Source organism: Epinephelus fuscoguttatus, linkage group LG4 (assembly GCF_011397635.1).
Source record: "Epinephelus fuscoguttatus linkage group LG4, E.fuscoguttatus.final_Chr_v1".
NCBI classification, from domain to species: Eukaryota; Metazoa; Chordata; class Actinopteri; order Perciformes; family Serranidae; genus Epinephelus; species Epinephelus fuscoguttatus.
This window is the reverse complement of record NC_064755.1, coordinates 20,202,395-20,229,983: the sequence shown is the minus strand read 5'-3', so window position 1 is coordinate 20,229,983 and position 27,589 is coordinate 20,202,395. Positions and strand designations below refer to the sequence as shown.

General features: G+C 42.3%; 1 protein-coding gene across 6 annotated transcripts in view; it reads right to left on the bottom strand.

Annotated features, from left to right (window-relative positions):
* Positions 1–27,589, bottom strand: part of LOC125887129 (zinc finger protein 469) — a 230,937-nt gene that overhangs the window by 153,438 nt on the left and 49,910 nt on the right. For 5 of the 6 annotated variants that reach the window (XM_049573685.1, XM_049573686.1, XM_049573684.1 and 2 more), the window contains one exon: positions 13,562–13,609. The exons of the other annotated variant lie outside the window; for it this stretch is intronic. The gene's annotated coding sequence lies outside the window, so the exon portion shown is untranslated. The remainder of the gene's footprint in view (positions 1–13,561; positions 13,610–27,589) is intronic. 6 annotated transcript variants of the gene reach the window in all.

Below are 27,589 nucleotides of genomic sequence, written 5' to 3'. Positions count from 1 at the left end.
TTTGTCTCTGTGGGGGAGGCGGGGCTATGGGCTACACACACACACAGTGTGATCTTCGTGAGGGGGAGACGAGGCGGAGAAGAAAACAGAGAGTTGAGCATAAGAGAAAGACATGGAACTTGTTCCTAAACCAAATGCCACGGCCCCTGTGTGGAAGTGTTTTGGATTTAAACCAAATGACAGAGGGCAGCCCAGTAATTTGGATGAGCCGGTGTGCCGGGTTTGTTCTAAAACCATCTCAACAAAAAGAGCGAATACGACCAACAGTAACATGCTGCTCTAACAGTGATGCTTCAGTATTAATAATCTAATGATGCCATATATAATAATATCAGTCAGAAGAACCAAACACTACTTTTACTGCAATACTTTAACTACATTTTTCTCTCTCAGAACTGGTTCTTATGACGTGCTGTCTAACCACATCAGAAATCAAATGTGTTTATCATTCTGCATTGTGTGATCCATGTACTATAGATATATATATTTTTTTTTTTTTTACTGTAACTGAAACACAACACGGGAGCGGGATGGGACGGGAGTCATTCTTGTGGGATTGGGATGGGACAGGATTTTTTTTCCTTTTTCATGGGATTGGGACGGGATGGGATTATTTTTGTGGGAGTGGGATGGGATGGGACTAAAAATCCACTCCCGTGTCACCCTCTAATACAGAGTGGGTCCTCTTCCACAGAGTCCACCATGTTGGTCTACTGTAGCCCAGAACGGACAAATTAAACACCGCATCTAGATAGGGCCATTTGCATTTTCTTGTTTTCGCATTTTCACGTCAGTAACTGTAGCTACACTCTTGGCACACAGGACAAGTTTCAGTTTTGAAACCTCACCGCTAGATGACAATAAATCCTACACACTGGACCTTTAAAGAGTTGCAAAGCCAATTTTATGAGTATTTAGAATCGTGCAAAGCTTACGCCCATGTATAGTAGCTTGCAGTCTTCTTCACTGCTTTTGTTGGTGCACTGCCTCCTGTATTTGCACATTACTGCCACAAACTGTCAATCAGTGGAATAGCACGAGGCATCTGTAACATTTCTCTGTAGCGCTACAAGTGTTCAAAGAACCCACAAGGGACTTTAAAGGGAATCTGATCTGAAAAAATATTGCAAGAAATGTTTAGCCATATCATCATGTTTGCCATTTTGCCATGTAAACTGTAGTTGAAAGTAATGAGGGATGTTTCAGGTACATACACACTCACACAGTTCACACATAGGGCACTAACAGCCAAGCAGAGGAGAGGGGAAACGGGTAATAGCTGTTGGCAAACTTCAAGTCACGCTTCTCAAACTGTGTGCCAAGGACAATAATGTAAATAGTCCCTTGCAGCCAATCAAATTCCTTGGTGTCAGGACTGGGGGATATCCTAGCTTTATCTCTTTTTACGACTGCATTTGAAACAAGCTGCTGGCTCATAGAGAGGCTGACCTGAGAGCCAAACTGGAATTAGTAAGAGACTGATGTCAGCGAGGATCAAAGTAAATGGATGCCCACACTTAAGTAAGTCCATCCATTCATTTGTCAACAAACTTAAGTAAAACAAATGGACTGTGGGTCAATTTGTCTTGTTGAGATTGTTGTAGGAAAATACTGACAATGCAGTAACGTAAGTACATGACACACATAGTGCAAGGACCTCACATTTGGTGCAAGAGATAAGGTATGATATATAACACAAATAGCACAGTGTTCACACATATATCATGTTCATTCAGGGTCCTCAGGGCTTCCAATAAAGGTTGGAGAGAATATCACCTGATGACTCAGGAAACAACCTGGTGCTGTCATCCACACCAAGTGTTTGAGACATTTCACTCAACAGGCCCCGTAGTAATACAATAGAAGTATCACATTCATTTTTCACAGGCAACAGAGCACGATTAATAATCCTGATCCATCCCAGTGAAACCATATGGGGCTACAGGACAGGATCCAGCAGTCAAATTATTAACATCAGTCCTTCTGTGCCTACAGGAGGAGGAGAGTTGGAGAAAGACACAGGGCAGCTCTGCTGTTGTGGTGGAAACTGAAACAATGAAATGCGCCGATAGGATCCGGACGAAATGTTCAATAAACAGAAATCCACTTGTCTTTTTTTGACTCAGTCAGCATGCAAATGAGAAACAGAGACATAAACATGACAACTGAGCATTGGAGAGGAAACTGAGATATATAACAGCCAGCAGCCCAGGCCGAGAGAATACTATATGTTCCATCCAAAAGTCAAAGACAAGACAGTCCACGCAACACTGCTCCTGATCGGATCGCTATCCTTATCTGCCCCAAACACAAAGACACGTTGGCTTCAAGATATCTGCAAATGTGTGTTTGCATGACAATGAATGTGCAAGCATGTGTACATGACAAATATTCTGTTTGTGCACTGTGGTGAAATAGGCCGATGATGCATTGTGTCTGTAAATGTGTTCCACCCAATCTCTCTCTTGTAAGCTCTGGAGGAGGATGGATCCCTTGTGACCACGGAGCAATGACATCATTAAAACAAGAAAGACATGGGTCTCATAATACTATTTCTATCTTTTGACAAACACAGTGCTAACAATTTTAATAATGCTTTGTTTCCCAGTAGATTCTCTCCCGTTGTAATAAAAAAGCATCTGAAAAACCTGCACCTCATAAATTGAGCCTGCGGAGTGTTTTTCCATCATTATGCAGCAGAGACCGTGTCAGTGTATCGGTCACTCAGGAGGAGACACTAAAAGCTACAATACAATGTGTATAAACAGTGCAGACTTACAGTAGAAATTGTGTAACATGACAGCAATAAAATGTAAACTGTCTGGACAAGGGGAATACATTTTTTCTCAGTGAAGGGCTGGAGTGGAAGTGGTGAAAAGGACACGTTTTCGAAGTGTAGTTTTGGCTGGAGGTCATGACCTTACATGTTGTTAGCCTCCATGGCAACAGACAGGAGCTGGGGACAACACTAAACTGCAAACAGCATAAAGATTTAACAAGCAAAGTGGGACAATTGAATGTTCGTGCTTTCATGTTATTTTTATCAAGCTTTTAATTCCAATGTGTTTGTGCTTCTTTTTTCTTATTAGTGTGCTCATCTTCAGCGATGCAGCTATTGTTTAAAGCTCCTGAAAACCCTGTTTGAAATTAAATTATTTCCCTATTACAACAAATGGCTGAATAAGCAACAATCAAAGCTAATTTTCAAAATAAAACAACCTTTGTTATTTAAGAAGTTGTTCTATAGTCAAGAACTCAGCTAATCCTATTCAGCGGGATTGTGTCGCTGTGCTTTGTTCAGGTTTGACCAACAGCAGCCTAGCAACATCAATGTTTAACCCCCTAACTGTCATCACATTTGATTAAAAATTGCTTGCTGAATCCTTACTGGTCCACAGAGGTTCATGACATCACCTTTATCTGCCACAGGCCAGTGAGAAGAGCACAGACAAGAACACAAATACAGAAATCACTCAAGTAAAATGACAAACTGTTTCAACATTATGAGAAAATCCTGTATTTATAGGAGCCCTGTTCCGCAGTGAGTTGAACTTGCACTCATGTCGTCACCTTATGGACGAAAACTCTGGGAAAAGCTCATGGGACACATTTAAACGATCTATAGCACATGGTCGAAAGTGCATGGCACAAGTGCATTTCGGGTGTGTCCAACTCCACTTTTAGTAGTAAAACAGCAAATAATCTCAGGGCAAAGCAACGTGCAAGGCGCAAAAGGGTTGTTTTTAGTCCCTTAACTAATCATAGGTGTGTTTTGGGGGTGACATGAATTCAACCAATCAGTGTCACCTCTCATTCCTTTTAAAACACTGCTATTTACATGGCAGATTCAGCAAACTGGAGAACTGAGACATTTCCTGCTGAAAGTGATGCAGTAAGAGCAGTATTGTAATGTCACTGCAGCAAATATCATGGGACATTAAGCACTTACATAATTAACCTGACAGAGGAAAGAAAGCTAAACTTTTAGCTTCCGAAACAATGAATGACGTTACACTGGTCTTTGTGTGTATACGCGCACTGCGTCTCTCCTAATAGGAAGTCTGGTTGAAGTAGCAGCGGACAACAGCTCTGCAGCTTGGCTATGTTCACATTTTAGAGAATGTAATTAATATTTTCCTAATTAATGATGTATTACTTCACCCACCCACAACCCATCCATGCATCCCTGTGTGTGTAACAAGCAGATTATGCGCATTACCTGAATATTACGCCCTTTAAATAGCATAAAAATACTCCACCACTCCGATTTTAGACCAGATTATTGGACGTCAGTCACTTTCTGTTGCCTTAAAATGGTAATGCACCAACAATGTGCCTGACCGCACCTCATTTTACAACCTACAAGCCCAAGGGCGCAAGTATATTTGCTTCTTACACCACGTGGGCGCTGGCCGTGAGAATGATAGTTAATAGCGCCGGGTATGAGGTTGGGCCCTGTATTTTATCACAGATAAACGTTCCCACGGTCAGGAGTGAACCTCCATGCTACTAAAGAATTAAAGCGTACTTTTAGTAAATCTAGACAATTAACTGTCAGTGGACATAAGAAAAGAAAATGAAAGCGTGGGATCGCATCAAGTGTTGTGTGCACTGGAGGAGTCAGCCCTTTAAATCTGAGCTGTAATATTTGGAACAAAGGGCAACAGATTTAAAGCCCCAAAGACAGACTCCCACCCACACCTACACACCAGCAGTGTTTGTTTTCTGTTCCAATAGGATGTCAGTAGACATGGCAGCAGAGAAGAAACAACCAGAGTTATGTAGGAAATAGCTTCAAAAATAAATCCCTTTGGATGTATTATTAGTTGACATAGCAGTTCTAGTCATGTCGATGCCATAAGCCAGATCTAGTGTAGGAAATGTATAGAGTGGTTAAACTGGCAACGATGTACAATCCAAGGATTCATGGATGTGGATTTATGAATGGCTTAAGCTCAACTGCAACTCAGCACACTGCAGTTAACTGCTCTAGGTTTGGTGTTTTATATACTGTAAGGCGTGTTTAACTACAGCAGGTTTAATAATGGTAGTTTTACTGGAGTACATTGGGCGTTTCATGGCTCAAGGTGTATTGCTCACCAAGTCTTTAATCACATGTTGTACCTGGCAGTGTGTTGCAGGCTGGTAGTATGATCTACATCCAAATATCAGTCAGACAAGTTACAGTTTGATCAAACTAAATTGAAAACACCCTAGGAAAAGAGTAATAAAACAAGGCGTTTATGAGCTGTGTTAATAATGTATGTACAAATAGCTCCTTGACAGCGTTGGATTGTTGTTCATACAACATATTTCTTTTTCCACAGTTCTATTGACAATAACCTACGGAAACAAGAAACTAGTTGATTCATTGCTTTGCTGTTAGAAGTGCAGCTCTTTTTAATGGCCTGTTTGATGGATGGCCCAGTCCTCTTTGAGTGCTTTCCCACAAAGGTGGAGGGTGGAGAAGAGGATGATGAAGCAATGGGTAGGAAGAAAACCAGGAAGGAGGGAGGGCAGGAGAAGCCAAATGAAGGAGAGACGAGGAAGTGGACATGGAAATGTAAGTGTAAGAAGTCACGGAAGGCTAGTGAAGAGAGCTCCATTTATAAATGCATTCAGCTGAATCCCAGCATGGGGGCACACAGCAGCCTCACCACTGGGAGACTCCCAGCTAAGGGGGGTAAAGTCCAAAGGCAGAAGGGGGCAGTCCAGGGGGGTAAATGGGGGCATTTGAGTCCTCTCCAAAATTCCTAGAAAAACACAAATCGGTCATTCATTTTCTTCTTCCTCCCCTGATGCTCCGGCCCCCACTCAGTCAGCCAAGGAAATGATCAGTGACTGCTGTATAAGTGAAGGCAGAGGCAGGCCCGATCTTGTACACATGCAACTATGGCGTCACTATGGAAAATGCATCTCCACCCAGAGTTCTAGTCCTGTATCATATCAATATCGAACAGCCTCTTAATGGAGGTGCACAATAAGGGAGGCCGCAAGGCAAACTGTTCACATATAAAATTTTGTCGTGAACCACATTGTAAAGATCCTCTCAGAAATAATTTGAGGATGCTTGAAAGGTAATTGGGATGCAATCACTATATTCGCGGGCATCAAGGTCACTGTTATGTCCTTATGGACACGATCATATTTGATAAGTTAGATAATTTTCCTAGACCATATCCTCGTTTCCCCAAAGTAAGCTACTCTTCCATATTTTTCCACATTAGTATCCATTTATGATTATGAATGAAAGGTTGTCAAAGAAATTCCATATCACTCCATTTTCCACGCTGATTGCCGCTACTGAAGCATTCCAGACGGGTGCATGTCATTACGTCTGCCTAATCCCACATTAGTCTCCATTACCAAGACACGGCTTAATGATTCCTCTATCTCCACAAATTAGGCCACCGCTGTTTTTCTCCCTCCCTCACTCTCTCTCTTTCTCACTCTCTCTCTCCTTCTCACACACACTGTCAGATGTGTGTGCCTAAAAGCAAACTAACATGCACATTAAGTCACACACACAGTTTTCAGTTCCTGCACGGCTCTACCCTTGAGAACTCCTTCCCAAGCCATTTAAAGTACGCAGGACTTTGAGTAGCCGGTAATGTATGGCTTATACAATAATGTATAGCTTATAATGTCAGCCACACATGACACACATTTCATTGGGTGATTTACTGGTTAACAGTTCCTGCTGAAACCCATCCAGCATTACAGAACGAATGGAATGAAATCTAAACATAAATCAGCTCATGGGGTCACTCTGTAAGGCAAGACTCCAGTTTTGGGAATTGGGACTGTACACACACACACAAACACACACTCACACACACATGCTACTAAGGCTCAGGATGGATATGCTGTAGAAAAGACACGTCTTGCCAGATATATTGTGGCTTTTACTGCTGTTGGCTTGTGTTCCACTTAACGCCCTTTACTTTTACGCACACAATATATCATTCACCTGCCTCTCAGCTCACTGCTAATCCAGCCGACCAGTCAGCCAATGGGTCACTGTGGAAGCCCCTGACTGTCACCAGGCAGAGCAAACAGAGGGCTGGATCACATCTCCAGCACAGTTAAATCACACAAACCTTTTCTAATGTTGTAGATTTACATCTACACATGCATACATGCACACGTGGATGCTACAAAGGCACACACTGTGCTGTATATTTATCACCAGAACACCCACATCATGTGCTTATACCAGAGAAAACTAGAGCTGAAATATCCACAATTGAGAAGCAAATATTTGGTATTTTTGTTTGCTAAATGTACAAATAATTAATTCTCACAGTTGTTGACAATCAATTTTCTGCCGATTTACTGATGGATTACTTCAGTTACTAAGTACTTAGATAAACATGCCTTCCTATAAAACATTTTTTTCAATTTGGCAAAAGCAACTCTCAAATGTTAAACAGCAGCTGAGTTGCCAGTAGAAAATGTTGGCATTGTATGTTTCTGCAAACCACCAATGTTACATTTGTACATTTCATGTGTCCAAATTGACATAGTTCTGATTACATGTATATGAGCTGACTTTGTCTTTAGGAGATGGAGGTGACAGTGCCACCTAGGCAAAACAGCTGTCAAGATGCAGACCACTGCAGAACACACCTTTAATCTGTGGTGGCCCTGTGGTATTTGGGTTTCTTTTGATACAGTCCACAGTAACATAGAAATTACAGTTAAACTGAAATCACAGCAGTTGGAAGGCTCATGACTGAAAATTGCATTTTATCTGATTTGAGGTACAGTGAAGTATTTAGGCCACAGCAACTGTAATTTTCAAGACAAAAAGGTCATCTTGGGCTCAAATTGAAGCTTATGAACTTGGGAGGTTTTCTATATAAAAGTGAGGAAGTGACATTTAGCATAAAATGCTAAAAAAAACGTCATTTTTGATGAAAATATGTCTTTTATTTTTGCCTCTTTTGGGATGCCACAGACAATATTTTAAAGTAGAATTGCAGTAAGACCCAGAATCTTATTTTGCTACTTTCCCCAGTGTTTCAGGAAACTCTGTACTAGATTTCATACTTGTATGATTTTTTATGCAAATGTATCATCTCGATATTTGCTTTTACTTGATGTCACCAGAGACGAAACAGCCCCAAGCTTGGGATGCTCGTTATCAACTTGTGATGGCAAGTGAAGTTTAGGCTAACAGGAAATAATAGTGAAAAAAAAGGTGGCAAAAAAACATCCTGATGGCTGGTTCTGGCTCCAGGCCTTACACAGTTTGAGACCATAAAACAACAAAACCGAATGTTTTGGAGTTGACATTGGCAGCATTTCCAGCAGCTATTGTGCCACTGAAAAACTATCTTTTCCTAACCATAACCAAGTTATTTTTGTGCCTAAACCACAGTGCTGTTGAAACATTAAGTTTCAACATATCCTCTACATAATAACGTACAAATGTTACATATCCATGGTTTGCAAAAACATACATTTATCCTAGCAGTTGGGTTGGAAACATACCAGAATTTTGCCTGGATAAGCCAGTTTGAAATTAGCTAAACAATCATTTAATTTCGGAGCAATTCATCAAAGAAGAAGTTAAAAACATCACAAATCTGATAGATACAAGTTTCAGAAGTTGCTACACAAAAGAACTACAGACACATCTGGGTTAGCGCCAATGAAATACCAATGTCTGATGACCGCCCAATATAAAACCCTGCAAGTGAGAATGCTAGCATATATAAATGACACACAATGACATACACTAAACCACTAAACTATACCATAAGCTGTGTGGCACATTAGGTCTCTCCATCTGCTGCCATGCCTAAAACAGATGTAAATCCTCTACGCATGACGTATCCAGTTTTTGTTTACATAAACCTCAGCCCTAATTCATGTATGTGGACCAAGCATGGACCACAACAGTAGTGAATATTTGAAGGCTTGGTGGCACATCCAGAGGGACAGCAGCTGACTGAACCCGAGGGGAGGCCTGAGTCATCCAGCTGAGCAAACAGATGAGGCTGGAGTCCAGACTCTTTCAATAACGCTCAGCTCTGAGCTAACACATGGACTAATGCGGTCCAGGAGAGCAGGCATTGGCAAGTCCTCGCCAAATGTACAGTCCTGATGAAGGTTTGCAGGTACTACAACACCCAAAAGGAAAACACTAATACATGTAGAGAAATCACACTGTAAGGAGAAAGGTCTGAAGGAATTATTTTACTGTAGCTACTCAACTACTGACAATTAACTATGATTTAAAACACTGAACTAATTTTCTTGTTCTTATTCTTCTGTGTTCTGCAAACACATTTAAATGTTTTGTTGCATAAACTCTTTTTTGGAGAGGTCACATAAATAGTTAGGTATTCAAGAAAACTACCACTTGTTTTCTGAGAACTATTCAATTTGCAAAACATTTTTTCATAGAAATAAACTTAATATTAATGCAAAAATCCCCATCTGAACAATAACGCAAGTGTGCCCAAGCTGAAGAAAACCAACCTTAATACCGGGGGCTTAGTACTACATCTCCGCACATCATGCATAATAGCAAAACTCACTGTGGAGCCAACGTGGTCTTATTAGGACCAGTTTGTCTGTTCTGGCATAAAAATACATTCAGATTGGAGCTTCTTCCTGTAGCTGCAAGGCTTGGGTGGTTACTTATTAAAAACATCTCATCTTCCAGCTGTAATTTAACCCATGGCTGCACACTAGAAATATGCCCACAAACTGGACAAGATCTGTCACACAGGTCTTATGTAAGTTCTGTCGACACTACAGATGATTGCTGTTGTGCTCCTACAGACGATCAGCACGGTGGCTCCGAGACCAATAGTGTTGTCAGTGACCAATGTCTGAGTGCGTGTGCTTCAGCTGTCCCATACTAGTGCAGCAATCTGACTTAGCATGTGGAATTATCTCACCCTAATGGCAGAATATTTTCCTTGGTTAATGAAAAATAAGCCCTCAAGGCTGAATAGGAAACTAAATGACTTGAGAAGAAGGGGTGTTTTTTCACAGTGTGGGCAGCCTTGATGGTAAAGTGAAAACAGCTGAGAAGTGATACACTGCAATCATCACCAGGGCTGGAAAATTAGTCTGGAAGTATAATTTAGTTTTTAACTGTTTTTTCAATTACTGCATTATATCTGTACGGCAAGCTTGTCTTTAATATACAACTCACACTGCGTACGAATATTACCTCTCCATTCTTGTTGACTGCATACAGTGACGGTAACATCAGAGTTTCTGTCCCACACCTGGCAGAAATTAAAACCATATGTCCTAACAAAGACATGCACTCCACTAATAAGTTGTTTTGAATGAGAGCATCAGTTAACACCTTAAATTAGTCCTGTTTATTTTTACAGACAGCTCCTGGGAGCTTAAAGGAATACTTCACCCTCAAAATGACCATTTGTAAATCAATTAGTCATGACGTGTTACCTTGAATGCATTAAAAAAAAAAAACAAACTTAGGGGCCGTGTTTAATAACAGCAAAACTATATAAAAAATCCATTTACAAATATTCACACAACCGTGCAGTATAATCCAAACCTCATTTATCCAGTCGAATGCTCAGTTTTCCCAAACACATGCATTTTCGCTAAAACCTCCATATTTAAAATTAAGAACTGAAAGTGAAGCTTATCTGTGATAAGGTTTTTCAGCAAAAATGCATGTGTTTGGGAAGTACTGAGCGCACAGCTGGATAAATGAGACTTGGATTATACTGTATGAGTTGTGTGACAGTTTGCAGGCAGATGTTTTGATATAGTTTTGCTGTTGTTAAACGTAGCCCTCAGTAAATCAGTAATTCAATACGAGGGCTGTTTTCTGTGAAGGCATCTAAGAAAAAACATTCTTCTACAGTTTTCTTAATAAATTCACGATAACACAGCATGACTAACTGATATATAAATAGTCATGAAGTGCTCCTTTAATGTGTAGGGCAGGCATCATTATGGGGGAGCGGAGCTTCACACATCATACAGTCAGAAACACTTCATAAAAGGTTAAAAGGTGTTAAAGTGGATCGCCTATTACAATCATCAGTTCAAGTCCAAGAACGGAGAACAAGCTGTACAAAAGTATGATTACACGAACAGCCAAACCCCTCTTTATAGACAACTTCTGCCTGTCATGTGCAAAGTGAGGAAAGATTTAGTCCCATAAGAAATCTCAGAATCTCCTTGGTAGCAAATAAGCCATAAAATGCAGAGGCAAAAATCTCCGGCATCTGCTTTTCAAAAAGGCCATAAGGGAGTCTCGACTTTCTCTTGGTTACATAAACAATGGAGCTTTAAAGTCCAAATGCCTTTCACAGTACAGCTACTGCCTGGCCACTTAGACTGCTTCCTCCCCTCCCTCTTTGCACAAACGTACCCTATAGGCCACACTGGCTGAGTAAAGCTGCGTCCTAAAATGACCATGACCCAAAATGCCAAATAGGTTTGTAACTATGCGCTTTGTAACTATAAACATTTTCACCGTCAATTCAGAAAACTGTGGATGATGTGAGATACACATATCACTGCATCCAGGTCTAATAGGGTTGCCGGACGGACAAAATTACAGGGGAGAAAAATGAAGGTTACAAACAGAATTAACGTTGACAGAGAGAGCTAAATAAAGGATTTACGAGGGAATGAAATACAAAAGCATTACGGAGGGTGAGAGAGGAGGGACAATGTCAATCTCCTTTTGAACGTTCCCAGCCTGAGAAAAGACAACACCAGTTCTTGTTAAATTTGTTTACATCTTTCAAGCGACTCATTGTTTTTAACAAGGCCAAGAACTTTCTCAAAAGCAGAAAAATGAACTTTGTTTTCATTTGAGAGCAAAAGGGAAAGTGAGCATTTCCCTCGATGTGAGCCAGCAAGCATTTTATTAGAAGTGATAGTGCATGTGTCTATGCGTGTGTGTTCATGTGAGTGTATGTGTGTGCATGCGAGTGTTTACACAGCTGGAAATAGAGAGCGGAATCACTTCAACTGGCGGGGGTTCCTGGGGTGTCTGCTGTGATCCCATTAAAAGGCAGACAGGCTCTGGCATCCTCTCCAGAAAACAAGAGGACTTCACTTACCAAAATATCCCTGCATTAGAGCTCAAAAAGCAGGCCAAATCCCTACAAACCCCTGCTGAATTTACTTAGGGGGCAAACGGTTCCCTCTCTAAACTCCTGATAGCTGATTGCTCTGGCAGGGTTCAGGTGGATCTGCTGAGTGGCCTCGAGCCCAGTTTCCACTCCATTCAAGTTTCCACTCAGACCCAGACTTGCCTCCGCACCTCGATCTCGCTCTCAGTCTCACTCCAACCCACCCTCTTCACATCCTCCTCCTCAGGCCCAGTCCAAAAGCCAAAAGCACTCATGCCAGATTTATTGAAACCTCCGTATCAGTAGGTGTGTAAGTATCTATCTATCTGTCTGACTGTCTGTGCTGCTCTCTCCCTCCTCCCTCTCGTCCTCCCTTTCTACTTCCCACCATCAACCTGTACCGAAGCTGCCCTTGGAGCTTCCTGTTAGATGTGATTCACCAATGAGGAGATATCACGCTGAGCATAGTTGCAGTGGATATCAAACCAAACTCAACAACCCCACTCCTTGAATTATCCATCACACTAATAGCTATCATGAGTCATGGTCTGAGTTACGGGACGGAGGGCAGCGTAGCTCGGTCCAGCATTACGCTATCGATCCCAAGCCCACCTCAGCAGCAGCACGCTCAGCCTGCCTGCATGCCCAGTTCCAGGAAAACTTACTGGCCACGCTCTGATACCGACTGCTGGGGATTGACAAGCCTCCAGGGCTCACTCACTTTTCCAAACAAGGCCTTTTCACATTACACACGTGCTTAGACAAGCATGCACGCCCCTGGCCGCACTGTACACACAAGCACACACGCTGAAAAAAAATCCATATATCAAAACACACAAGTGTACGCCCTGCAGAGCGAGAGACCAAACATGCTGCTCACTAATCTGTTGGTCACTGTCCTGCAGTCACCAGAAATAAAGTGGGGAGACCAGAGCCAATTAGCTGTGAGGGTGAAGTGGAGGGAAGCAAAGGAGCACGCTGCGGTCCAGCAGGGCCTGTAATGCGGATCAAAGCGGCAGAAAATGGACTAAGTCTCGGTTTCATTAGCCTGCTGTCCCAGCCCTGCTCTGTTTACAGGCCTGATTGAGCTGCAGTGAAAGCAGATCGCTGGCTGCTCACTTATCGTTTGTGCACCGTCCAGACCAATAAAACTCATATCCATACATAAACAAGCTGCCAGATCCTGCAGGGAAAAAACAGTGGCGTGGCTCACAGAGCGAAGCACTCTTGCATGTAATTAAAGCAAAGACCAAGCAATTAAAATCACAGCATCGGATTCACACACAGTGGGAGGTGGGAAGATGTGGATTAAAATGATAACCACACTGTAACCACCATCAGACAGACAGACAGGGGGAGAACATGTGTCTGTGTGTGCGTCGGTCTGCGGTGTATCTGCATGCTTTTAGGTGAGATTAAATATTTGAGAGCAAAACATAAGCAACATTTTTTAGGTAAGATTCAGTTCATACCTGTGCGGCCTTTGGTCTTTGCCAAATCAGTCAAGGCGAGGGTCAAAACTGGGGATGGGGACACAAAAGAAAAATGTGTTACGCAGCTGTAGAAAGTCGTTGCCAATAAACTGGGTCATCTTCAGGCCATTTACACAAATCTACAGTACCAATTTCAGCAACTTTAAAATAAGATTTACCTCACCCATTAGTGATGTAAAAGCAAAATGAGCCTTTATTGCTTTCTTCATAGCAGACTGCAAAGATCAGAGAGACCAAATCTTTACTCACAATGATAAAACCTCAATCCTTCTAAGCCTGATGTTCTGCCCTAATGGTGCAGAGGGCGGAATCTGTAGCAGTCATAAACACATGACAGCATTTTGCAGCAGAGATGAACATGTTAAAAAGTGGCATATTAATGTGGAAAATGTGATGATTTAGGACAGGACTGAGCAAGAACAGCTGCCATAAAACAGTAGGGTAAATCCTAAGTGTTCCTGTGGGCCAATTTGCTTTGCAGCCAGTAGACGTAGACACACACTAAACAAACAAATTAAACAAGTACCATCAACTAATCCGAGCAGTCAAGAACAAGTTTTGAATTGTAATGCAAACATATTCTGTGAAAACCTGCGTGGGTGCTGAGGGTAGCAATGGCCAATATAAGCAAAAATACCTCAGTGTCTCAAAAGCATTGATAGTGGTATGTATTCAGGCTCATACAGCTTAAAGGTTTAACCAAAGTGAAGTAGAGAGTACCTGAGTTTGGGAAATGATGTACACGTAGGCTGAATATGTTACTGTAGAGAAAAACACTGCAATATCGACAGATATCGATAGATGACAGCGACAATAAATAAAAGATAACAGTAAGTTTTGAACAGTAAACTTCAGTGGAAATTGTTTAAGAAATATATCTTTTATTTACATTACCAGCTACAACCAATACTGATACTAACATGTGAATATACTGTACACTAAACATGTGTATGAATATCAGTGGTCCGGGCCAGGCACATGTGAGTTGTCGACGGTGACAGTGTGTCAGCCTCGGGCTCGTAATTACAGTTAAAGGGCGGGGCTCAGACAGAGCATGCATGGGCTCGGGTGGGGTCAGGCTGGATTTTCTGGGCCCGATCTAAACTCTACCGTGTAGTGCCCCTTACTACACGTGAGCAAAAACCAAACGCAGCCAAAGAGCTTCTAACGCAGCTGTCAATCACGGCTAGTGAATTGTGGTTAAACTGTCAAACTAGGCAGCACTGATCAAATATGAATCAAGATTCTGTTACTGCGTTGCCCATTTCTCCCTTCAAATGTTCTCAGAAATACATTTAAGTATACTGTTTAGATGTGAATAGAGAAAGTTTGTGACATGGCGGCCATGTTGGAGACAGTGAAATGGAGTACCACACACCGCCCACCAGCCAGACCAACCTTCTCAGTTGGTTCTGACTGGTTGTTGCTGCTTTTTTGCAATCTCATTCTAGCGAATGCCAGTAGAAGCAGTACAACGAGAAGGAGGGATGTGATTTTTTTCACAGGTTATCCGTTGCATACTTCTTCAGAATATGGCGATGGTTTCAGCAAATATGACACAAAGTTCAAAGATACCAACTGTACTTTAACAATACCCAATGGAGTTATGTTTACAATCAGTATTACTTACCAAAACACATTGTGCGTGTGTCATTAAGGAGAAAAAAAGGCATCAAGTGCATTTCCGACCAATTATTATACATTTCAGTCTCCTTCACTAATGCCTTTGTTGGCACACTGTGGCATATCTTCCGACTCCTGTAATACGATGCAGCAAATCTGTCAACCAGCAGACATCTGTGGTGAGTGCATGTTACCTCTGCCAAACATGTTGCTATTTGGTGCAGGGTATGGCAGGCTATGGCGTGCAAACAACTGGCTAACCAGATCACATCATGACAAAGCACTGACATGCGCCCACCTGTGCTGGCCTGCAGCCTCACTAAAAACAAAAAAAAAAAAACATCCTGTGTTGCTAACAGCTGCATCCGCATCCTGCAGGACCTGTGGGCCTGCCCCATGCAGACATTTATCCCACAGTGCAAGATAGTCCTACTGCAACTGGTTAACAGTTACACAGCACACACTCAAAGTGACTCAGGGCCACATAAAGGGGGGCATAATTTATTCCAGGTCATATATTTTAAACTACAACTACATCTGTCATTTGGAAGGGAAAAAATCTTTTGCTCAGGGCTTTGATGATCGAGGCATGTGCCCCAAACACTTGAACACATTCCGTTTCAACAAGATCTATGATAAGTGCCTACAGCACTGCACTGAACTGTAGAGAAGGTAAACAGCATGGCACGTGCCTGAATACTCTGGGAAATATCCCTAAAATACAATGAGCGCATACATACACTGTGCAGATGCATATAAAGCATACATACACATAAGTGCCAGATGGACCCTGTGCAGTCCTGTTTTGATAGGCAATGAGTTGAGTGTTGGAGATGAGGATGTGTGTGAAAGATTGGGCCTGCTCAGAAGCCGCTGTGCATGAAGCCTTGGAACGCACACATGGAACACGTAATTGAATGAGAAACGGTCCCTCGCTGGATCAAGACAGTTTTCTGGCACAGTAATAAAAGCATGAGGTCGGTACAGGCTTTAGTTTTTTGCTGCCTTCATTGTGTTTGCAGCACTTTTATTTGGTTAGCTCCTTTGAGTACTCGCTCTACATCCTCCTGGTGCCAAAGCATGCATAATGTCATGAACCTGTGTTGTTCAATAGTTTACAAAAAGTATAAATCAGATCTAATAAAGAGTGGAAAAGACCTGTTTCCAGGAGTGAGAGAGACAGAGAGATTGGCAGAGTGGTTGGCCGTGCTGCTGTTGCTGCTGCTGCTGCTGCTACTCTCCCTCTCCAGTGTTGCAGCTCTCCTGCCAAGATGGACGAGTGCTGTGCTCCTGGTTTCAGAATTTTATCACAACCACACATCCACACAAACACACAGCCAGTCTTCTCTCTGCTTGGCTTCTCAACCCACACCCCTGACACTATCGCTGCCATTCACACTTACATAAAACCAAAGGCAGCTATGAGGAATGAGTCAGTGGCATGCTGATAAGTATCGCGACAAGAGGTGCAGCAGTTACATGCACACAAACAAAAATAAATGGTAATGTGTACGCCAGACAAGGGCTGACATACTCTAAGTGATTTACAATCCACAGCCACAGAGAAAGAAACCATATGTGTCAACAAGCTCTTAGTTTTACTTGCTTTTTGCAAGCTGGCTGCCACAATCAACAGAACATATCTCATTCTACTGACTCCCTGGGAAAGTTTTAATTATCTCTAAGAGCAAACAAAAAAGCAGTCCATTCCCTCAGTTGTATGGTGATAGCATCGCATGGGATAGAAAACTACCATCTGACCTCTGTTTGCATCTTTCACAGTTGTTTGACTGAGAAGCCCACAGTTTGATCTTGAAATTCTCTTGACTGTATATGTAGGCATAACAATGTGAGAATATTAACATGCACCAGTGACTGGCATCCTGTCTTTGATGTCTGATGAGGGCAGGGCAACTATAAACTGTCGTGACGTAATATACAGGAAAGAAAACATTTTCAATACCAAATAAATACTGCTACAATCTTAAATTAATGGTTTTAAAAAAGTAAACATATTAATACTTGCCGGCACCCCAGATTTTCCCAGGAGACTCCCGTTTTCCATTGCCCTGTCCCAATCACCTCCCAGGGTCACAATTCTCATGTATTTTTCCTGATTTATGACAACTTTAATTTATGTTATCACAACCTGTTTCTGGCACTGTACAGCGTGTATAAGAACTACAAATCTACCGTTATCTCCCCTCTACCGTTATTGGTGCTTCCTCCCTCTCTTCCTCATTCAACCATAAGTTGGCCGCAGCTGCCGCTGGACACTGGTCTCTGTGCTTACATTGTTACGTAAGTGCAACAGGATGCTCTAGTGGGGGTTTAAGGGGTGCCTCAGAGGTTAGGGGGACCCAGCTTGCCCTCCTCTGCTGCAGAGGTCTTCCAGAGACTGTGAGCCTCTCGTTCTTCCTCGCTTAGGCATCCAGGACCCACCGTGTGGGGGCCAGGGAGCACAGTTGGCTGTGGGTTCCTGGCACGATACAAGCCTACTGCCTGGCCCACAGTATTCCAGTAGAGTACCAGGGGCATGAACCAATAATTAAACCTAATTAAATCTGTTAAACACACAAATGCTGTTGCAGTGTAGTTGTTATTTTTGTATTTTCATTCTTCAAAAGTCAGCAGAATGCAGGAAACAAAGTCTCTGAAACTCAAATTTCAGATATCTTGCTGGCACATGTGATTACATTAGCAAAATTATTATAGCTTATATACTTTATATCCATTAGGAATGAATCACCCATTCAAAGTAACCTTTACTTGGCGTTCATCTATCACTTGAATATAATGTGTCACTAAAATTGTGATTGGTGTATAGGCTCATTTATGCTCCATTTACGTACGAAAATGTATACGTCTGTTTCAAACGATGTTACCGTCACTGCCCACATACTTCCATGCGCCCTTTACGTTGGCATGGATGTAAACCAATATATCCACCAGGAGGCAGCCCAGAGTCAAAAGTTTATGACAACAAAAAACTCAAAAACAAACATGGTGACTGTGGAGGAGATATTGATAATGTACGTCTTGAATAAAAGACAAAAACAGAGGCAGCGTTGTAGGAGGCGGTGGTCGGTGAGGCCGTTAAATACATCGCGACTGGAGGACGGAGAATTCTTTTCTCTAGTACTCCCGATGAAAGAAATTGAATTGTTATTTCTTCTTCGTGTCTAACTAGAGCTACGTATCGGGTAGTGACAGCAACACTGCCCCTCATTGTACTGCTCCGTTTGGCCCGTATCCGTAAGCTTTATGGAAACGTGCAGAAATATGGATGAAATGAACACGGAGCACGGACAGAAGGCTCCGTCCATATCCGGATCCGTATTTAACGTTGAGCATAAATGAGCCTTAAGACTGATAAGAAACAATGAACCAATCAGCTGGCTGTCAGCTGATTATAGCTGATGTGTATGACTTCTGTGTCCTGCATGAACTATCTTGAACTGGAGGTTTATGTTAAACTAGTGTCGGGGCTTACAAAAAAAAAAAATTAGGACAAGGTTACTTTTTCTGCAATTTTGTTTATCCATTGTACACAATGAAGACCACAAACACTGAGACATTCTGATTTGATTATTAAGTGCTCTTAGATGTCTGACAAGACCAATTTTGGCACAGGAGGTGCAGTTCTCACATGAAAGACTAAACTAATGGGAGCTGAGAAGGTGCTGGCAGTTCTTGCTTTCTTGGCTGCTCACTTGTTCTTCAATGGTATAGTCTTTTGTCCTGCTACACCAGATCACTCAATCACAGCTTTGCTTCTTTCATTTGTCAATAGCAACTGCCAGGCTTTTTATTGAATTTTTCAATTTGTCTTTAAACCACAGCCTTGGACGGTCAATTGGATGCCTTCACGCTATTATTGGAGCCATGCCTTGTTTGTATGGAGGATTATCCAGCCCATCTCAACTTGTTAACTTCTCAGGCATGATATGAATATACAACATGTCTGCACATGGTGAGAACCTAAGTATCAACAACCTGGATCTCCTCTTTGCAGATGACTGAGCTCTCTGTACTGATAAATAGGTGAAATGCAAGACGGTGTTAACTGCTTCTCTGAAGAGTGTGAGAACATCAGTTTCAAAACTGTAAAACAGACACTAAGCACCAGTCTGCTTGACTTTCTGAAAAGCCATGCACTACTGTTAACAGAGAAACTCCTAATAACATTTATCTTGGTAATATTCCATTATTTAAAAAGTGGACATGGACAAGAAATGAGTTGTGGCAAAGCAACTAGAACTGCAAGAAAGATCGATTTTCATTCAAACTGTCTCTGCATGCCTACAAGGATCAAGTGATGCAGTCTGTGGTGTTGCAGGAAAATGGCAAGTGACATTTTGATCGACATCCACTTTTCGTCACCTGACATTTGGCTGAGTGTAAACATCTAAATGAAGTGTTATTTAAAAAAAGCACCCGATAAACCACTTGTCACTGAGTTATCAAAATCACTTACAAAAAGTAAGTACGATTTTATGGACGTCACCCCAATTTTCATGGTACTATAGGTGCACTAAAATGTCAAACAATGGTCAGATTTAAAATAAAAAGTCTGCCTTGGCTTTAAAATGATTTTCGCTACTCACACGAAGCCACAAAAATGCAAGATTATCAGTGTGTTTCACAACTGCAGACCACACTCAAAGAAAACGAATATTTACTGAGAACGGGTTGATGAAAGGGGTCCAACGGCTTCATAGGAAATAAGTGAATGGTTTTGGCTTTGAGTCTTAGCACTCAGGTTTGGCTGTCATGTGTCCTGTAAACTCAGGCACCCTTGTGATGGTTGGTTTTAGTCACAGCTTTATATAAAGACAGAAAGGTGATTAGAGAGAGAGAATTTAGAGGGGCAATGAAAAGCAGACCGTAGCACACTGAGCAAGTTCCTTGATTAATGCCACATTTTTTTCTGGCACACACATTTACTTTTTTCCTCTGTTGCTATCCCTTTATCTCTCTTATGTGCACACAAATACACAAAACCATACATTCTTTACGATGACATAGGCACTCATGATGTGCCATCCCATCAACAGGTTTAGGAACTAATGTTAGAGTACACTCTACGAGTCAGTGTTTTACATAAGGGATTACAGTGAGTGCTCAACCTGAAACACTGTCTACACTTTAAAGCCACTCAGGGCGTTGGGTTTCAGTTTTGTCTCTTAAAAATCACTGTCACAAGTGCATGTGAGGAGTGTCGACCTGAACAGGAGCCATGATAAAAACCCAATCCTCTTCAAGTGATCCCGAGGTTGGACCTGAATGTAACTGGATGATTCCAGTCCTCGCTGAACTTGCTGAAACCATGACTAAACCAGCAATGACATATTGTTATTCCTGTTTCTAATTAGGTCAGAATCCAGCTCTTTTTCTGAATTATTATCCATCTGAGTAGATGACCCTGGTGTACTGCAGTCCCACCTGCAACGGGAACACACGTTCCAAGACCTAGTAGTGACCCACAAGTCTTTAACACTGCTTCATTGCACAGCTAACATGCGAGTATTTCTTTAAAGCTTACAAGCATAATTGTAAACAGACTGAGACCGAAACTCGACCGAAATATGTAGAGTCAGGGTTGCCGATCGATAAGAAAGAAAGAAAGAAAGAAAGAAAGAAAGAAAGAAAGAAAGCCTTTACAACTGAAACTTCAGGCTATTCCTTTGACAGAAAGACCCTATTATACGTCTTTTGCCAAATAATCCATGTTAATTTTGATAAGAAGCTTTATTATTCACCCGTGGGGTAAAATAAGGTTATTCAGTCTGTGCTTTGCTGCAGGGGTATCAGACCATGCTGATTTATCCCACAGTAGAGGTGATGTTCTCACATTTGTTGGCAGCATTAAAGGCTTTTCAAATATATACTGAACCCATTAAACTATCCCGCTACATGCAGCACCATCTGCTTATAGATCATGATTATGCTGATGAATCTAAGCCACAGAGAGAAAAACAAGTTCACATTAGGACAAAAGTGATGTGTTTTTAAGCATTTTTTTTTTCTCCATACAGTACTTCTGGCCTCATTTACTTCCTTCTCTCAACCGCAATCCAGATGATAACGTCAACATTCTTTATATCCTCCAGCGACATGATTATCATGTTTGATCAGATCACAAATTTGCAATATGTGCAAGTCAAAACGAATATCTAAAGTAATCCACGTTTGATATATAGCAGATTCAGGGGTCTTTAAAAAGAGATCTCCAGTCTTACGATCTGTTTATGTGTACGGTGAATCTGCAGGAAGCATCAGGATCCTAAATCAAGATCATGTTGTAATCCAAACCGATGTCTCACTTGAAACCAGTAGCCATGACAGCCTGAGGCCAAATCACACTTCTGCAGGAACAAAAACATTGCAGCAGTCTGCAAAGAAACACAAACACCAAACACAGCCACACCACAACCTATCCTATCATATATCCTTCCACCAGCAGAACTAGAGAAGCCAGGAACTTACACTAAACCACAGGTCCCTTAGGAATGGGGGGCAGAATGAATGGAAATCCAAACACATACAACACTCCTAGTTACCTGCCTCAGATTGAAGCTTATACATGTAAAATGTAAAGTTGAATGAAAGAGTTGTAGACGTAGAAGTCTGTGATCTCATTCTAAAGTACTCAGCAGTAGTGCTACTTACAAATAAATCATTAGGCTGTGGACTTGCGGTCCAAACCAGCTAGCCCATTGATTTATAGAAAGCAGAGCAGTGGTATCGTATTCTTGTTGGACCACGGCACTGCTTGGCAAGTGAGACCTCTATTCCACCCCAAAGCGGCAAACACCCGCTCACCCGACATCCCTCTCTAACCCCTTCCGGCCCCCTCCTGGCTACTGGACATAATGACTTACCCCCGCCAAGTCAGAACTGTGTGTCAGGCACTGAAACATAAAAAAACAACACTAAAAGTGGAGGCTCCTTTTTAGTTACAACTCGTCCTGCCAAGAAACTTAATTTATGACAAGGTTTGTCTACAATAACACATTAAAGCCCTATGAGACGGGAATGCCTGTTTTTATTCCGCCTACAGGAGGAGTATTCAATGGAAAGTGGAGAAGAAGAGAAGCTCTGGTTAGAGTCAAAGTACACTGCGAATGTACTCAAGTGGTTATTTGCTGTAGGAAGAGTGTGTGCTGGAACTGCACAGAGGCATGTACTGTATGTCTGAGGGAAGTGAAGGCATTTGGTATCGTGGTCAGGCTGGACCCCGAGCCAGCATTAAGAGTGTGCCTCGTGTCTCAAACAATGCTTTTGAGTTACAGTGCATTGTTTGAGGTTAGGGCATGTGGTTGAGTAGAGGTCTAGTGCACATTGTGGATTCCACTTTCTGTGCCTCTTCATTTAAATCCCTGCACTCTCAACAAAAAAGGGTGGCTGTGAAGTCAAAAGTTTAATGGGACTGACACTGACACTCACCCATCATTTATGATGTGTACTCTTGCATTTTGTTTCAGCGATGTCATCTCTGTTAAGAAATGTTCTATATGGCATAATACTGCAAAGGCTCTTTTTTACATTCCTACAATGAGTGAGTACACTGGATTTTACCAACTCAGAGCACTTACAAGTCTGACAGAGCTCCAGAGACAGTTTGATGAAATATTAGAGATAACTGCATAAACTCAGTGTTAGAAAGACACCAAAGGTCATGCAGTAAATACATGTCTACTTGAACTTGAACTTATACTTAGGTAGCAACACAGCTGATCAAACCATGAGTGGTGCAGTAGTTAGTTTAAGATACACCATGCAGGACTTTCCCAAAGAACAACATATTAGTTACTTCATACAGAAGTAAGTCCTCTGACCCATCACTTCCAGCCCTATAGAAGAGCGTGGTGGTGTATATTTTGCAGAGGCTTTGCCCTCTGCTTGTATTTTCTTATTTTCATCTTATTTTCTGGGTTCAGGACGTTTATGGGCGTGTACCACCACAGCGCTCAGGTGAGGTCGGGGCTTTAAAACAAGGTAGTGACCAGGTGCCAGACCAGGAGCAGCAGGCATCTAAAGTCCAGGGCATAAGCACATACGACGAGCAGCAGCAGTAACCCACCATCAGACACTGGCACACTGTGAGCACGGAGACAAAGGACTCGGCGGTGATGGAGCACCTGCCATAGCAAGTGAACACGCTGTCTGCAGTCATTTTGACTTGACCAGGGGACTTCATTAAAAGCCAGTTGGCTGTTGTAACAGTTGACGTGCCCTATGTTCTAAAACCAGCCACTGGCGATTTCACCAGCTGAGTTGCAGGTGACACAGCCGGCTTCAGTTGATCTCAGACCAGCCAGCTCACACTGCTGCAACTTTTCTCTGCAATGTTCTAAAACAGTTTTGTCTTGTCGTGAATCTTTAGTCTGTACTGGGCTTAGAGAAACAGTGCCCAAACAAAAGAGGCAAGACAAAGAAAAGAAATGCAAATAAGTGAGGCAAAACACCAATAGAGTAAAATATGTAAAATATGTAGTTGCCTTTTACATGACTTTATCTGATGAGTACTTACAAACAGTAACCAACAATCGTGCATAGTATACCTTTAAGTCAAATTGCAGCAAGAAGGTCATAAGTTCAAATCCAGTTTGCATATTTTCCTCCAGTCTGTGTAGGCTGCCTCCCTCAATCTAAAGATGTACTTGACACAGGGGTCATTGTTGTCTGTCTCTATCTGTATTAACCCTTTGACATGTTCCTAAAGACTACAGCCAAAATTGAGCTTTAACTCTGCTTTGATGTGAACCAATGGGTCACATCATCAGGACTTCACATCCACTTCTTCTACAGTATAGCCTGTGTTATATAGTAGGTCAAAGATGTACAACCAGAGTGCCAGGCTAAAGGACTTCATTATCATTCTGACCACTCTGTCCAATTTAATTACAGCAAGGCCCTCTCCTCACATATACAGTTGCCTATGTTTTGGCCTCCTATCTGCACTTAAACTGAGTTTGAGATTTTTTAAAACACCTTCTAAGGTGAGGATTTTTCAGAACTGTAGTTACTTTTTATCTGTGGAGATGTGTAAAATGGAACGTTTGGGAAATGATGACACCATCTGCTCAATTTGCACATGCTCATAGACAGACTAACCTACCTGTCTGTTTACATTTTGTTAAAAGTGATTGGTCTAATTGCTACTTTACACTTAAACTTACTGCACCACTTTATGAACAAACGGAGGTGTCTGCTGCGCCCATTGTTATTTGGTCCACTTCAGCATCTGCTGTTTAAAGTCTGCCAGAAACGGCGACTTTGGATCAGGCCTGGCCAAACCAGCAGTCTCTGGTGGACGCTTTCCAGAGAGGGATTGATGTCGTCATCACTTATATCTTTCAGTGAGTCCCTACATTCTTATATCCAAGGGGAATCAACAGTGATGAGATCTCCAGTAGGTAGTTTGAAAAAGGCAGGCTGTCCACTTCACTAACTTTGTGAAGGGGGGAGGCTGCAGAAGGCAGCTGACGCCAGCGAGTGTTTGGAGTCATTTGGGCGTTCTTGTGTGGACAGGGAAATTTTGTAAAACTAAGGTCATATGGACAGATTTTCTTTTTTTTTCAACAGAGGGGGAAAATATCCATTTTTATTAAGGAAGGTCATACTGTATTTCTTGGATTACCATCAGTCCTGTGAACCACTTGGTTAAAAAAGCATCACTCTGGATGGACTGTGGTTTCCTTATTTTAGCAGGATGTCTGACCCACACCATCATGGATTGTCTGAAAAATTAGTTTTTGTCTAAACTGCCTGCTTCTCCCAGAGGAGACAGCAGGAAAAATACACAAACAGGCATCAGAGTTAATGTTTACTCTGCAGCGCAAACACCCAATAAACCTGTCTGGAAAGCACAAGTGAGAGCTGGAGTATGTAAAAAGTGAATACACATCATGACACACACACACACACACACACACACACACACGCACACAGTGCATTCAGTGTATTCTGCGAGCCAGATCCATTTACTATCAAAGCACATCACCAGTCGACTGACATCACTGCACTGTGAGCACCAACACCACAGAGCCAAGGAACACCAGGAAAAGCTATTGCAGCATAAGACCGGAATTGTTGTTGAGGCATACCGCTCATATTTGACACTGACAGGATTGGTGAAATGCCACCTCCTGAAGAATTTATATTCCTCCATATAATGTAATAAATTTAGGAGCAGCTGCAACAGAAAATATCAATTTTCAGCATCAATGGTAATTCCAGTGACAGCTAAGGAGCCTGCCACATGGGCTTCGCCTGCCACTAGGGTGGGGGCTTAGTGAAAGAGGCTAGCAAAACAACATTCTCCTGCTATGCTAATTGGCATACTTTCACATGGGCTGGAATGCTATGATAACATCCACCTCCATTCCCTGAGGAGGCCTTGATCCTGCAGGCGTTTACTGGGTCAGGGGACCTTGATGTGGATGAAAGCAAGGTAGAGGGGCTTCATTATGGGTATACAGAGCGGGGGGATGGTGTCTCACTCTTGGACAGACACGTGGTATTTGGATATGTTGGGGGATGCTGATGCTTCTAGCAGTAATATTTGATGCATCGGGGGATAGAGGGAGGCTTTGGCTAAAATTTCTGTCATTGAGGGGCCTCTGCTGTCAGGTAGCTGTCACGCCACATGCACAGCGGGGGGCTATGAGGCAGGGGGACCAGTGGGGAAGTGGGTCGGGTTTTGGGACAAAGTGGAGCCCTGTCTCTGCAGGGATGGTTACAGAGGCATGGGATTGATGGGGTGGTGATGAGAGACGGAGATGTCAGGGAACAGACACCCATTCAGAGTGGGACCAGTAAGAGAGGCCTACTGGGGAACTCTGGGGCCCTCTGCTCTCTGACCTAGGCAGGGGAGGAAATACTGGGGGTGGGAAGAATAAAGAAAAAGGGGGGACTGTCCAGTAGGGCTCACACACATCACCCCACTGTGGTTTTATTATTCTGGAGTGTGACCTGAGTCATTTGCCCCGGTGTCCACAGAACCTACAGTATGTGTCCGTGCAAGATGCTGTGAATCAATTACTTCTCTATGCTGCCAGAGCAAAAAACAACTTCACAGTGTGTCATGCTAGTAGTCTGTGGAGAAGAAATAACAAACCTAGCTGGTTTCCTTGTCTGAAGGGCATGACATTTTGGGTCACAGCTCCACCGCAGGGCCTCCAAAATATTTCTGAGAGCAGAGACACAGAAATACGAGACTGATAAGAATCAGTCAGCTAAGGTCATACCAGGTACTCAGAGGGAGACTGAAGGTGATATTCATAATTTTTTTTTAACACTGATTAGATCCAGTGCTGCTGCAGGGTGTGCTAGCTAGCTAATTCTTGTCACATTTGTGGTCTGATAAACATTACAAAAAGTAACAGTACACACAACTCCAAAAATTTAAACAATATACAGAGGGGCATGGTTGTTGCGAGGATCCAAAAACAAACAGAACGTGATGACAATGGCTTTGTAGCTGAAACACATCTGTTTCTGTTAATTTTGCCCACATCATATGAGAAAATGTATCCGTGGGTGCCGGTGTCCTGTTTGTTTTTGGTCTGATAAACAGCAAATTAGTCAAATTTAGTGCCCCAATTGCTATTTTCCAAACTATTGTAGCTGTCATATTTTGCGGGACCTGCTGACCAGGGTTTCCAAGGGAACGCAGTCAGTTTCATCTAAGGTCGGTTGGAAAAACAATAGATGCAGATGGATCCGTTGTCAATGTGTATGTGAGCGAGGGCGGGGTGTGCAGCTCCACAATTTGAAAATAAAAATGTGTGGGGCAATGTTGATATCGTGGCAGGCCACAACAAATAAATGGAAAACACTGAGGGATGCATCAATCCCATGTTGTCTCTCTTTATTCCAATACCTCAACTTAGGGTATCTGCCAGTACAGTATCAACTGAATGGCAGTTTTTTTTTTTTTTTACCAAATTCAAAATCTGTGTAGCTCACTGCATGGAGAGACATAATGACATGCAAACTAAGGTCCTCGGCAGGATGTGAACCAAGGACAGTGGAAATCATGGTCAGCACTCTGACAGCTAGGCCACCAAAGCGTCCATAATTTTGGTTATTTTTAATGACTTTTAATTTTTGTCTCATACGTGCAGTTAACAGGGTCAGTACAGGCCCCGATACTGATCTGGCGTCACCTATCAGTGCATCTCTAGATGTAAGGGTATGTTGTACTCCTGCAATAGGAGAATAATGGCTCCTAAGAATCCTTTCAAAATTATTAGTCACATGCTCTGTGTTATCCCTCTCAATCCTCACTTATGACCAACTAGAAATGTGTGGCAGTGTGTTTATCTGCAGAGACCCTGCCCGCTGCCTGTATGTTCTTCTTGTCTTCTCATTTTG